At 50.4% G+C, this 14310-nt stretch overlaps 1 pseudogene; it reads left to right on the top strand.

Moving 5' to 3' along the window:
• Positions 1 to 5056: 5056 nt before the first annotated feature.
• On the top strand, positions 5057 to 6297 carry LOC125945282 (uncharacterized; annotated as a pseudogene).
• The last annotated feature ends 8013 nt before the right edge of the window (positions 6298 to 14310 follow it).

Genomic DNA, 14310 nt, shown 5'->3' with positions numbered 1-14310 from the left:
TTGGGATGCCATCAGGACCTGTCGACGTGCTACTAGGAACCCTCTTCTCTGCCCTTTCCCACTCGCTTTGTGCCAGTGGAGCCACTGCACTGACTAGTCCATCCTCACCTGATTGAGCACATGCTATGTTTCGTTCTTTACATTTTTCTGTCATCATTGTTCTTATATGTTCCATTGCCTCATCTCCCTCTAGTCGAACACCTTGAGCTGTAACTATAAACCTCTGCTCTAGGCTAGTCTTATTACTCAAGGAGTTGAGATGTTTCCAAAATATCTTCGCTGCTTTTCTATCCTTTTTGTTTACTTCTGACAACCATTGGCTCCCCTTTCTTCTGATCTTCTCATTGATCAAATTGGATGCTTCCCTTCTACAGTTTAAGAAGTTATTCCATTTTCTGCCTACATCAGCTTCTGGTTCACCCCTCTGCTTTGAATATCTGTGTTCCCTGGATGCTTCCTGGCGTTTCTCCATGGCCTTCTTAACCTCCTCATCCCACCAGCTCTTGGGTTTACGTCTTCTGTTCCCTTTTGTCCTGACTCGTACCTTAGTAAGCTCTAGCTCAAGTAGTCCTGTTAAATTTGCATATGTCCATTCTGTTTTTGTATCCTCTGAAATTACTTCCTCAATTTGCTGGGTTGCTATTTCCAGCTGCTTTTCCGAGTAAAATATCCCACCTGGTTGTTCATCTTGCCTCCTACCTACTTTCATTTCCCTTCTAAAGCTCACCTTAATACGTTTGTGATCACTACCTAGACTTCTGGAGCCATATTCATCTATGCTCATTACATTTAGCCTATCGTGCATCCTATGTGACATTAGTGCATAATCTATCGTCGACTGCAGGCTCCCTACCTCCCATGTTATGTGCCCTTCACACTTCTCAGTACTGTTGCATACAACTAAGTCATGCATTTGACACATATCCAGCATCTGTTGCCTGTTGAGTCTGTGTACCCGTCCATGTCTTCTATGTGTGCGTTCATATCTCCTAGTATAATAATCTCGCACCCTTCTCCTAGCTCATTAATGTCACTTGATATGCATTCCAGCATTTTTTTGTTTTCCTCTTTGGCATTTGCTCCTCTCCACAGGTATACAAAGCCAAGGAGTGTCTGCTCTCCTGCAACTTTCCCTTTTAGCCATAAATGCTCCTTGCATTCCTGTTTGACCCTTTGCCAGTTCATACTTTTATGAATGAATGCACCAATTCCACCCCCTTTTCTGCTGCCCTCTGTTCTATTGCATTATTCCCATGCATAGTCAGGATTACAGGGAGGTTGCTCCATGTCCCTAAGATGTGTCTCCACAAACCCGTATACCATGAGCTTTTCTTGCCTTAGTTGCTCGTCTATCTCCTCCCACTTCAGCCTATTCCTGCCACCTTGCATGTTAATGTACCCTATGTCAGAATGGCCTTGCCCCTGGTGCTTACGTCTATTTCTTCTAGCGATTCTACGTTTCTTGAATCTTGGAGCATCTCTGGGTCTGTCTTCGTCTACACTGGTGGTCTTAGGGATCTGGGTCCCCCCCAAAAAGCCGTAGCTTGGCGCCCTATCCTACTACCTACGCTCCCGCCCGTGGCACCACTGTAGTGAATGCCATCCTGTGCAAAAGGGTGGGAGCCAGACTCGTACACTTCCCGGTTTACCTCCATTATGCCGTACCGAAGTGGTCTGCTCAGACCCCTAATGACCCGGTTAGCCTCAAGCACCCTCCATTCCATCCCGCTAGCCTGGCCCCGGACATGTGGGATTGTGCATATGGTCACATGCACTTTCGCAGAGGTTTTCTCTGAGTTTACGCAACCCAACCTCTAACTGTCCGTTTAGGTTCTGGCTCCTTCCCTTCAGCACATCGTTGAGACCAGCATGGATAATGACCAGATGTTCATGCTCGAGGTTGTCCGATACCACCTTCTGAGCTTTTGCCATTGCGTCAACCATGCACTTCCCTGACTGGGCCTCTACCCTCACCCGCCCGTCTGCCTTCACTGTTGTAAGGACGCCCTCCTTAACCCTAGCTACGTTGGAGTCCCCCACCACTAGGACCCTTCGCTCTACGCGTTTGCCTCCCGCCTGCGATTGCCGTCCTCCTGTTCGCGCTAGCTGGTTCTCCACCCGCCGTGCGCCACTGACACGTGACGATGTGCTCCCTGCCGTTCGTCCCTTCCCACCCGAAGCTTGCCGCACTACCTCGCTGTAGAGTTGTGGAACCGCCGTGTTGCCGCCGGCTCTCGCCTGCTGTTCAACGGCCCCTAGGCGTCCCTCCCTGCTCTCATGGCATGCCTCTGCCTGAGTCTCCGCGCTGTCCCCGCCGCCCGCCTGAGCTGACCGGGATTACGCGCCGCCTGTACCATTAGCGCCTCCACCCGCTCTTCCAGCACGGCCCGCTTTTCCCGTTCTTCTTGTAGCTCGCCAGCTATTCGCTTTACCAGGACGGCCTCGGCCCCCTCCCTGTGAAGCAACTCGCCGATCCGAGTTTCGAGCTCAATTCGCCGCTCTCGCTCCACCTTCAGCTCCCCTTTGAGCTCTTCCACACTGGCTGCCCATTCCCCTTCCATCCGCCGCACAGCTCCCTTAAATCCTTCACACGACCTGCACGCGAAGCTAGCCTACTCAGCGTCGGCTAAACTGGTGAAGTGCGTCTCGTCCAAATAACACCAACGTTTGCACTCCTCGCACTGCACCAGCTCGTTATCACCCCTGTCCTTCCTAGCCTGCCGCGCCATTGCCACCCGTCCACCTAACGAGAAAGCCCAATAAAATACCTGAACAAAGCCCCACGGTAAGCCGTACGGCAAACTCGCTATCCGGCTACCTCCGCTAGCTTCCCTAACGCGGTTTAAAACTGCCACTTTACACTGCTTTCACCATGCAACACGTGCGCCACAACCCGCTTCCAAAAAAAAAAAAAATTAAACAAATTGAACTATTCGCTACCTACTAACGTCCTACCAAACTAACCAAGAAACTAAAAAAGCATGAAAAACAGTATATATAGATAGCTCGGGTACCCTAACACTTCTATCAACCAAATAAGAATAAACAAAAATTGAACTTATTCACTGCTCCTGCTGCGCTGAGCTCCACTCGGCCACGACCGTCCTGTTCGGCTTCACTCGAGAGAAACTTAATTCCGACGACAGTGCCACCGCATTTTCGTGACGTAGCGTCCTGTTCGGCTTCACTCGAGAGAAAATAAATTCCGACGACAGCGCCACCGCATTTTCGTGACGTAGCACCGTGGTGTAGGTCTAGAAATACGGGTCCACCGCTCGTGCTGCCAGAGTCCGACGAACGCCGTAGGCGCGCTTGCTGTTTTCGCTGTTGCCGAGTTCGCTTGCTTTAGGGGCACAAGTTCGCCCAATAAATTCTATTTTAAGTTCATCGTCGACGCAGTGTTACTTTTTTGTCTACCTGTGTGCCAGGCAGCTCACCTTTACATACGTGACAATATTTCATGCTGCATTACTTTCGACATACCGCTTAGGTTTTCTATCCGCAGTGTGGAATCAGTTGGGGTGCCCTGCGCCCGACAAGATGCCGTACTGCTGCGTACCACGCTGCAAGTCTTCGAGCAAACAACGGACGCCGGGCATATCGTTCCACGAGATACCAAGCGATCCGGAACTGCGAGCGAAATGGCTAAAGGTCATTTCTCGGGATGACTGGACACCGAATACGACGTCGTGTTACTCGACTGCATGCAGCCGACGACACTTCGGTTCCTCCGACTTCAAGGAGGGCTGCAAAATACGCAAACTCAAGAAAGACGCTGTTCCCAGCATTTTCGAAGAGTATCCTGCGTACCTGCAGCCTCCGAAAAATAGACAGAGAAGCGACGCGTCTGTGAGAAAACGGGAGGCAGCTGCGCCAGTGAACACACCACCGCCGAAACGAAGAGCAATTGAGAGCCAACTGGAGTCTCCTTCGCTTCCTCTCAATGACTTGCCGTCCGTCGACGTCGCCTCTCAAGAGTTATCACTGATGGATTGCTCCGCAACCGAACTGCCGCTACCTCTGGAAAACGGCGCAAGCGAGCGCTGCATCGATCACTACGACCGTGCAGGTGGACAGAGCAGTGCAGGTGTCGTCATTATTCTCGGTTTCGGCAATGGACAAACGAAAGTGGAGACGTAAGGAGCGAGACTTGAACGCGCGAATTGAGCGACTCAAGAACACCGTCGACAAGTACAAACAGGAACTGCAAAAGCTCAAGGAAGAATGCTATGTGTCTGCATTCCTGCAAGTTGTGGAGAAAGCGAAAGAGAAAGACCTGGCTGCTTCAATATTAGTGGAACAAGTTCAGAATTTCGCGAAGAAGAAACCAACGTGGTCGGAAGTGACAGTGCACCATGCTGTGGTTTTGCGTAACCTCTCGACTCGTGCATACGAACACGTAAGGAGCACAGGTATTCTTCGGCTTCCCTGTCGAAGTACCCTCGAGCGCTTTATGGGCTCATCACGTGGAGAAGTTGGCATGACCGAACTCGTGAAGCAAAGGCTGTCTGCAGAACTCGCTTCTCATCCCTCGTTGCATGCGAGGGCATGCTCTTTAATTGTAGACGAAATGCGCGTCAAACAACGGCTACTGTATCACAAGCAAAGAGGTGCCTCCATCGGCGAAGTGGACTATGGTGTGAACTTCCCCAAAGAAACAACAAATGAGCCTGTGCTGGCCAACTCACTCTTGTGTTTCGTCCTTAACGGCCTTTCAGTTTCCTTCAAAATACCCGTGGCGTACTTTTTCGCGAGAAACTGCACTGGTCGTGAGCTGCACATGCTCATGAGACACGTTCTGAAGGAAGTTGAAGAAATAGGATTTTTCGTCGTGCGCATTGTCACAGGCAACCACAAGATCAATGTCTTGGCTATGCAACTTCTGTGCAACGGAAGCCTCAAGCATTGCATTGACCACCCTGGCAAACCGAATCGAAAGCTCTTTCTTGCATTCGATCAGTGCCACCTGATCAAAAACGTGCGATCACAGTTTTTGTCGTGTGACATCGGAAAAGGCGGCGAAATATCAGCGAACCACTTGAAGAGCATCTGCAGAATGCAGCAAGTCAGCCTTGTAAAGCCAGTACGATTTTTGACGAGAAAGCACGTATTCCCTACGAATATTTAAAAAATGAACGTACAGAGAGCAGTGCAAGTTTTTTCTCCTCCCGTGACAGCTGCTATGAAGCTCTTGCAAGAGCAGGCGGGCCACACGTGCGACGCAAGCTTCGCGGGTGTCGGACCGACGGTGCAATTTATGGACACCGTGCACCGCTGGTTCGTGCTCATGGACGTGAGTAATTGTACTCAGCACATACATCAGAAGAATGCTGACTGCAAGCAGTTTGAATCTGCAGGCGATGAACGACTAATCTGGCTGGAGACAAGCTTCCTCGACTACCTGGCCGATCTCAAAAGTCAGTGCCTGGCAAAGAACTTCCTAACCAAAGAGACTGATGAGGATCTTGTGATCACAACTCGTTCGAACGTTGAGTGTATTAGATATCTTCTTGAAGAGATGTCTTTTCACTTCGTTTTGACGAGGAAAATGTCATCGGACCCAATCGAGTCGTTCTTTGGCTGGCTCAGGAAATCAGCAGGATCAAATGACCAAACGGACGTCCGCGCCGTGCTCACAGGCATTGAGAAAACCCTCAAGACCGGTATCGCATCGGCGTCGAGTACAAGCAACATAATGGCAGCAGAAGAGAGTGATTGCTTGTCAACGCTGCCGCAACAGAAAAACACAAGGGAGCAAACGAGCGAGGAATTCCCTGCAGATGCACGTAGAGAGCTCATAGAGCGACTAAACCGAGATAAGCCTCTACTTCCCACTCCAGATGTGGCCGCATTGGCTATGGTTGGTGGCTACCTCGCAAGAGCCGTACGAGAAAACTTCGAATGTGTGGAGTGCTTCGCGCTCTTAACAAAGCCAAACGCCTCGACACCATCGGACTCGCTAATTAAACACCAAGACCGCGGTGGACTTCTTTACCCGTCCGCACAACTTCTAGATGTTCTCTACGCACTACAGAAGTTCGTCGAAGTTCTTCTAGCAAGAAGAAGGCGTATGCATCACCCTCTAATGAGGCTGTGAACAATGCTACCGAAATCCTCCGCGAGCACAAAGCTTTGATGTGATCGAAGCCAGGGCACCAAGAGAATTTGCTCAAATTGCTGCTTACGAGGTTCTTTCGCCCAATATTCACCAATTTCGCTCTGAAAGCGACAAACAAACAAGACGTCGCCAAAGTGTTCGCAATGAAGCCACTGTCACGAAAGACCCTGAAACTGTGAGATTGATCTCACAGCTGGGGGCCTAAGTGAAAGGTCCAGTTTTCACAATATGTCTCGTGTTGCTTGCTTTCAATGTACTGTGGGGATGGAAAGAAACGCGAACAGTGCGGCACCTACATTCTCTGATATTTCGCATTTCTTTTCGAGTGGTTGCAGCCTGCATGATAACTAGAAGCCACTAGAATAAAACTATTCTACCATCTTTTTATTTCTACCAGGGTCACAGCAGGATGAAAACATCGCGCCGCACTGTTTGCGTTTCTTCCCATCACCCCTGTACATCATGAACAAACACCAGTGCAACCTGCGCATTTGTTTCACAGCTCCATCTCTAATACGAGCGCAAGTTTCTCTCCACAAGCAGGCGCGCAACAAAGTAGTCGCGTCGTCTGCTCTGGATGGATGGATGGATGGATGAGGCTGAACCCTTTAAACCGGGCGGTGGCATACGCCACCTAGCCATGACTATTAACATATTTTGTACTTTGTGGTGGGTGAAATTTCACCCCTGCCTTGATTTTATCCACCAATCAGATAACCTCTGTTTGGTTATTTCTACCCGCTTAAAGTCTATTTTGCCTTCACTGTCCCTAAACACCAATGCTTTGAAAAAATCAGCCCCGTTGCCTTGCACTGTAGGATTAAGCCCTTTACAGAAAAGTATGAGGTGTTCAGCCGTTTCCTCTTCTTCTCCACACGCACAGCACAACGTGTCTATACCTTGGAACTTGACTCGGTACATCTTAGTCCGCAATACTCCCGTCCTGGCTTCAAACAACAAAGAGCTTCCCCTAGAATTATCGTAGATATTTTCTTTGGCAATTTCTTGCTTGAAAGTTCGGTATGTTCCCAGTGCTGATTTCGTCTGCATCCCTGCTTTCCACAGACCCCTCTCTGTTTCCTTAACCTTTTTCTTAACCGCTGTTTCCTGGTTTGCACCCCTCCTGCAGTCCAAATATTTGATTGACAGTTTTCTGGTCAGCTTCCTCTATTTTGTATCAACATTCCTCATGTACAAATAAATGAAAACTCTCCTTGCCCACCGCTTTTCTGCCATTTCTCTCAATTGCTCCTCAAATTCTATCTTGCTGCTGGCTTCCCTGCCCTCGAATGACGTCCATCCCATGTCACCCTGTACCCCCTGATTTGGTGTATTTCCGTGTGCTCCCAGAGCCAGTCTACCTACCCCTCGCTGCTTAACTTCCAACCTTGCTCGAACCTCTGATCTCATGCACAGGACCGCATTGCCGAAAGTCAAACTAGGGACCATCACCCCTTTACAAATCCCTCTCACCACTTCATACCTATTGTAATTCCACAGTGCCCTATTTTTCATCACAGCTGCATTCCTGCTACCTTTAGCCGTCACATATTTTTCATGTTCCGTTAGGTACTCAGCCCCATTGTTTATCCACACTCCAAGATATTTGTACTTATCCACCACCTCCAGCGTAACCTCCTGTATCCTATGCTCGCTGCCCTGATTATCATTAAAATTCATGACTGCCGACTTTTCTTTACTAAACTTCAAACCTAAGCTATCTCCCTCTTTACCACAGATGTCCATTAATCTCTGCAAGTCTTCCTTGCTGTCAGCCATAAGTACAATGTCATCCGCATACATCAGTCCTGGTAATGACTGTTTAATCCATTCTCCTTGCTTGAAATAGGAAAGGTTGAATCCAAGTCCGCTCCTCTCCAATTTTTTTCTAATCCTTGTAAATACAGCATGAACAACAGAGGTGACAGAGGGCACCCCTGCCTAAGCCCCTGCTGTATCTCTATAGGCCCATATACCTTGTTTTCCCATTTTATAAGCACCTTGTTACTTTTATAGATATCTTTTAAAAGATTTCTTACTCCATCTTCCACCTCTAGAGTGCCCAGCATGTCCCACAAACTCTGGGTATGGGGCGGCAGCGCGGCGTGGTGGCGAGCGCATGAACTAGAAGGTACGGGCGGAGCGCCTTGGTGGTGGTGGTAAAACTTTATTTCCCAAAGAAGGGGTCCTGAAGGACACTCGGCTAGGCGCCAGGTGTAGAGGGCACCTCCCAAGTCGGCACAGAGAGCCCGAAGCTCTCCACTGCCTCGCGGGCCTTCTGGACATCCCGAAGTTGGTCGTGTAGTGAAGCACTTTTTAGCACTATGTCCCAATGTTCCTTATTTTGGCGTAAGCGTCACTCGATGCACAACCACACATATGGTTCAAGTCAACACGTTCACTACAATGTTCACACACATGTTGTCCGTCGTAGTATGGGTCGATGTGCTTCATGGGCCAGGGGTTGGGGTATGAGTTCGTTTGGAGCAAGCGTAGCGTGACTGACTGGCTGCGCGTTAATTTCTTATCCGGGAGGGGGAAGTCTCGTCTGCTTAAATAAAAGTGCTTAGTGAGCTCGTTGTAAGTGAATAATTGATCCCTGTACTCGATATGTGGGGTAGCGGGGGAAACCGGAGGGACGCGGTCGATGAGTCCTCGCGCCACCTCATGTGCGATCTCGTTTAGATTCCGCAGGCCGCCCCCTAAGCTGCCCATGTTTGCCGGGAACCATACGATTGAGTGATCGGTGATGTTACTTCCGCCTAAGATTCGTAGCGTCGTCTTGTCTATCCCGCCCTTGGCGAAAGCTCGAGTGGCTGCTCTAGAGTCGCTGTATGCAGTTGTGAAGCGCGAGTCTTTGAGAGCTAGTGCTATCGCTGCTTGTTCAGCTACCTCTGGCTTCTTAGTGTAAAGCGTGAGTGAGTTGCGCATTCGCCCGTGTCCGTCGATTACTGCTACCGAGTAGGCGTGTTTTCCCGGTATGTACGCAGCATCCACGAAAGCTGTCTGGTCGGGAAACCTTGTCGCGTCAGCCGCGCGGGCTCTGGCGCGGGCGAGTCTTCTTCCTTGATTGTGGATCGGGTGTACATTTCTTGGGAAGGGGAGCACTTTAATTGCTTCTCGCATGACTTTAGGTAACTGCCAGACGTTGTCCCTTTCCGCTATAGTGTTCAGGCTGAGCTTGAAGAGAATCTCTCTGCCCGCTTTGGTGCTTGATAGGCGTGCGATCTGTGCCGTGTGCTGAGCCTCGATGATTTCGGCAAGGGTATTGTGCACTCCTAGCTGTAAGAGTAGATCAGTGGACTGTGGAGGCATTATCGGGGAGTCCCAACGCTGTCTTGAAAGCTCGTCGTATGTGTACTTCAAGGTGTTTCCGGTGTTCTTTTTTCCAGTTGAGCATCGCAGCCACGTATGTGATGTGACAGAGTACAAAAGCGTGGACCATTCTAATGGCGTTGCCCTCGCTCAGTCCCCTGTTCCTATTCATGATGCGCCGAAACATTCGGATCGCGTTCGCAATCTTGATCTTGATGCTGTCCAGAATCACCCAGTTGGAGCCGTTACTTTGGATGATTAGTCCTAGGATTCGTATTTTGTCAACCGTATGTATGCGATTTCCGTCCCTGTCGTGTAACTCTATGCGTGGAGTGTGGTGTCTGCGCCAGTCGTTGGACGGGCGCCCTGGTCTTGGGGGATGGTAGATGAGTAGCTCGGATTTTCTGGAGGAGCAGCGAAGTCCCATTGGCGTGAGATGGGCTTCAATAACCGAGATGGCTTCTTGCATGCGAGATTCTAATTCCGCATCACTGCCACCAGTGCTCCAGATGGTGACATCGTCTGCGTATATGGTGTGCTCCACGTCGGCAATTTCACCCAGTGCGCGAGAGAGCTCTGTCATCGCCAAGTTAAATAATAATGGCGAAAGTACCGAGCCTTGCGGTGTTCCCTTATCTCCGAGTTCAAAGATCTCCGAGACGTGCTCGCCTATCCGAAGAGTGGCCGTTCGATCCTCCAGAAACGTCTTGACGTAGCGGTAGAAACGAGTTCCGAGATTGTGTTCAGATATGGCTTTGAGAATGGCTTGATGTTGGATGTTGTCAAAAGCTTGCTCCACGTCAAGTGCTAGCAGCGCCTTGGTGTCTCGTGTGGGGCGATCCAGCAGACTTTTCTTGATTATTAGCATAGCGTCTTGCGTTGAGAGACCCGGCCTATAGCCGATGATATTGTAGGGGAAGTACTCCTTTTCCTCTACGTATTCCGATAGTCGGTTCAGGATGACGTGTTCGGCTAGTTTTCCTAGGCAGGACGTTAGTGAGATCGGCCTCAGGTTTGGTAGCCCCAGCGGCTTTCCCGGTTTTGGGATGAGGACCGTGTTGGCATGCTTCCACTCTGCAGGTAGATGGCCAGTTTTCCAGGCTTCGTTGATTTGTTGCGTTAAGAGCGTGACCGAAGTTGTCATCTAAACTTCGCAGATTCCGATTTGTGATACCATCGGGGCCTGCTGCAGAGTTACTGTTGAGGTTGTGAATTGCGAAGCGTACTTCGCTTTCTGTGAAGTCCGCATCTAGCTCCGAGTTTGGGACACCGTCGTAGTTCTTCCTTTGTAAGCTACGAGATTGCCCCGATTTAAGCGGCAAGTACCGTTTGGCAAGGTCTTCCATAAGTGCTCCGGCAGTACAGCTTTGCTTCGCGTGGTGTACTAATTTGCTTAGCCTGATCCGTTGCATAGTTTTGGCCTTTGTTCCGTTTTCGTCGAGGAGGTGTTTTATGAGCCTCCACCCACTCCCTCTGCGTATTTGCCCGTTGAGGGAGTCACAGACTTCGTCCCATTGTTGTCGGGAGAGAACCACGCAGTATTCTTCAATGGTTTTGTTGAGTTGGGCGAGTTTCCTTTGTAGTCTTCTGTTGACACGTTGACCCTTCCACCTGGCTAGTATGGATTGTTTGGCTTCGAGTAGATTCGCTAGCCGACTGTCCATTCTCTCTACCTTAACGTCCGTCGTAATCGTTCGTTCCGAGGCTACGATGTCTGCTTTGAGCTGTTCGGTCCAACTAGTTATCGTGTGCTTCGTGTTTGCTCCTGTTGAGTTGGATGGCTGCGTCCGTATTGCACGAAATTTGTCCCAATCGATTAGTTTGTACTCCATTTGCTTCTTTTCCGGGAGCTCTTCATCAATTCGCCGAATACAGTGGTCACTGCCAAGGTCTACTATGCCCGAGTTGCGCCAGGCACATTTCTCTACGCCCGGACGAAAGTGAGGTCCGGTGTGGTGTCTCGATATGTGGAAATGCCACATCTAGTTGGGGTTTCCGGGTCTGTGATCAGCGTGAAGTCGAGATCGGAGGCTGTCGTGTGAAGACGATCTCCCTTGCTAGAGGGATACGCGTAGCCCCATGCCTGGTGTGGGGCGTTAAAATCCCCACCTACAATCAGCGGACTATCTTTGGCGATGCGCGCGATATTGCCCAGTAAGCCTCTGAACCCTTGCCTCGTGTCCTTAGGGCTGCTGTACAGATTAGTGAGAAAAAAGCTTTGCTTGTTCCCTACGTGGTCGTTTGGTATGATCGCGATGGTGAGGTGTTCTAGATAGCAGGCTGTGTTGCGGATTTCATGCCGAATGTTCGGGATCTTCTTTCCAATCAGAATAGCGACGCCTCTGCCTTGCTCGTTTCTGTGGGCTTCGGCTTTATATCCCATAAGGGCCAGTTCCGTTATGAGTGTTTCTTGTAGGAAGATGACGTGTGGCTTCTCGGTTTCTGACTTGACCATCTCCAGGAGGACCGCTTTTTTGAGGCGATCCCCCTGCAGTTCCATTGCCAGATGCGGAGATTTCGTGTCTTATTTGTCATTGCCATGTTGGCTGTTGTAGCCCCCTTCACTTGCAGTGAAACCGTCATGTGGTGGACCTTGCGCACCGACGTGTTGTGAACTCATCCTCTCCACAGACGGTACTACAGTGTTGTTTAGATACATTTCCATTTTCTTAACTCGCGTGCTAAATATATCCATTTTCTCATTCATTCGCACCATGCTCTCGTGCATTAACCTCATGTTCTCGCTCATGGCGTCCATGGCGTCCTTAACGTCTGATCGCACGGCCATTCGCGGTTGCGTTACAGCTCGCTTCTTAGGAGGCGGGCATTCTTCGCGTTGTTCTCCCTGTCTCGCAATCTCAACTGGCTGGGGAGTTTCGATGTCGGTTGGTGATCCGGGAGTGCGCGTTGGCCTACTGCTGTTCGCTTTACGTATTTCAGTTAATTCGAGTGTTAGCTTAGTATACGCGGCTTTTAGCTCTCTTAGTTCCTGTTCTAACATAGCTATCCGCTCTTTATCTGGGTTGCGGGACTCACTTTCCTTTGGCGTGGTCGTCGTAGCACCTCTGACTTTGTCTGCGCACGTGCCGTCGCCTCCGTTGTTCTTTCCACCGAATCGCACCTGTGACCTTGAACGACTCCTGCTTGTCCTCGCAGGTGTGTGGCTCCTCGATCGAGAGCGTGAGCGGCTGCGTCCCGGCGTCTTCGACGTAGATCGGCCTCGTTCCGCGTGTTGCTTTTCTTCGACTAGCTGTGCCTTCTCTTGTTGCTCCAGTCGTGCTCGTTGTCGGCGTGCGCGTACTACGTATGGAATGAGATAGCGGTTCTTACACACCTTGTCCGCTGTCGCGTGCAAGCCCCCGCACAGCTTGCATTTCGGATCGCACACATGGAATGAGGTGGGGTTAGGAAGTCCACAGCCCCTGCATTCGGTGGAGCCCGGCTCAGGGCAAACGTCCACACGATGTCCGAGTTTTCCGCATACGTAGCATATGTCCACTTGTCTGCGATATAAGGAGCAGGGTACCAGTGTTGGTCCATATCTTACGAAGTTTGGGACGCGAAGTCCATCAAACGCAATGATCACTGATGCTGAGTTCTTGATTATTTTCGCCGCTAGTGCCAAGGGGTTGCGGTCATTCACGATGTTTCTTTCAATCGTCCTGTGATCGTCGGCAGTGTCGATGTATCTGATTACCCCCTTGCAGGTGTCGCTTGAGGCAGTTTCGTAAGCGTTGACTGCGTACTCTTTTCCGGCTATTCGGATATAGCCCTTACGTCCGCATACTTGTCTGCATTTTCTCGAAAGGGCGTGCTCGCCACCATGATATTCTGCGTAATATTGGGACATATAATGTCCTCCGTGGTCTGCTCTGGATTGAGTTCTACTGCTGCCATGAGGGCTTTACTCACTGAGGTCGGTCCGATCTTTTGTATGTTCAAGCCGCCCTTTGGGCGAAGCACTATCTTGATGTTGTCTTGCGGCAGGGGTGGCATGCGTGAGGCGCTAATCACCCGGTTCATAATGTTAGGAGGCGTGCGAGAAGAGCTCACCTGCCCGCCGCTTGTATGTTGTGCTTGCTGTTGAGCAGTTGTTTCGGCGCGTTCCTTTTTCTTCGTTTTCCGGCTGATCACCACTTTCCAGCCCGTCTTGTCCTCTTGCTCATTAGTTATTGCTGAAGTAGTCGGAGTGGCTGGTAACTCCTCCGCAGAGCTATCCATTTCTTCGCTAGAAGTGGCCATTCTCTCCGTGTCGCGCCCGGCGCGAAGGGCGGGTGGCGTCTCGCCGAGCTCTCGCGTTCCGACCGGCGCGCGGCGAGCGCGTCGGCTGAGCCTAGCGTCTGGTGTGAACGCCTAGGCTCAGTTCGGTAGCGGCGTGGACGCGGTAGAAAAGTTCTAGTAGAATCGTCAAAAATGGTACCCTACCTCCAAATCGGGTATCCACGGTTTCCTTGGAACTTCACGAAACTCTTGGTGCAAGAACTTCGGCGAAATTGGATAGAAATCGCTGCGGAATCATGTGAAGGTGACGGAGCCGATAGAAGCACGTCCACAGACCTCGGCGACCGCAGCGTCTCCACGGAGCGCCTTGCTCTGCTCGCCACTCGGCGGGCATGAAAAAATATAGGAGGCTATGGCTCAATTAACTGCAATGGCTTTTAGTCAGCAGCAGTGTTGCGGAATGGGCGCTCCCATTCCATTCCAATTCCATTTCGGGGAATTAGAACCTTGCCGCAATTCCATTCCTTTCAATTCCTTGGAATTAAAAAAACTTAGCCCATTCCCACTCCGGGAATGAACGGGCAGTTCAATCCCATTCCTGTAATTCCTCAACGTAGGAAAGGCATCTGATAGTTTTACCGAGTTAGCGATGAACG

This window comes from Dermacentor silvarum, chromosome 5 (assembly GCF_013339745.2).
Source record: "Dermacentor silvarum isolate Dsil-2018 chromosome 5, BIME_Dsil_1.4, whole genome shotgun sequence".
NCBI classification, from domain to species: Eukaryota; Metazoa; Arthropoda; class Arachnida; order Ixodida; family Ixodidae; genus Dermacentor; species Dermacentor silvarum.
The sequence above is the reverse complement of the archived record's forward strand: the minus strand, read 5'-3'. Positions and strand labels throughout refer to the sequence as shown.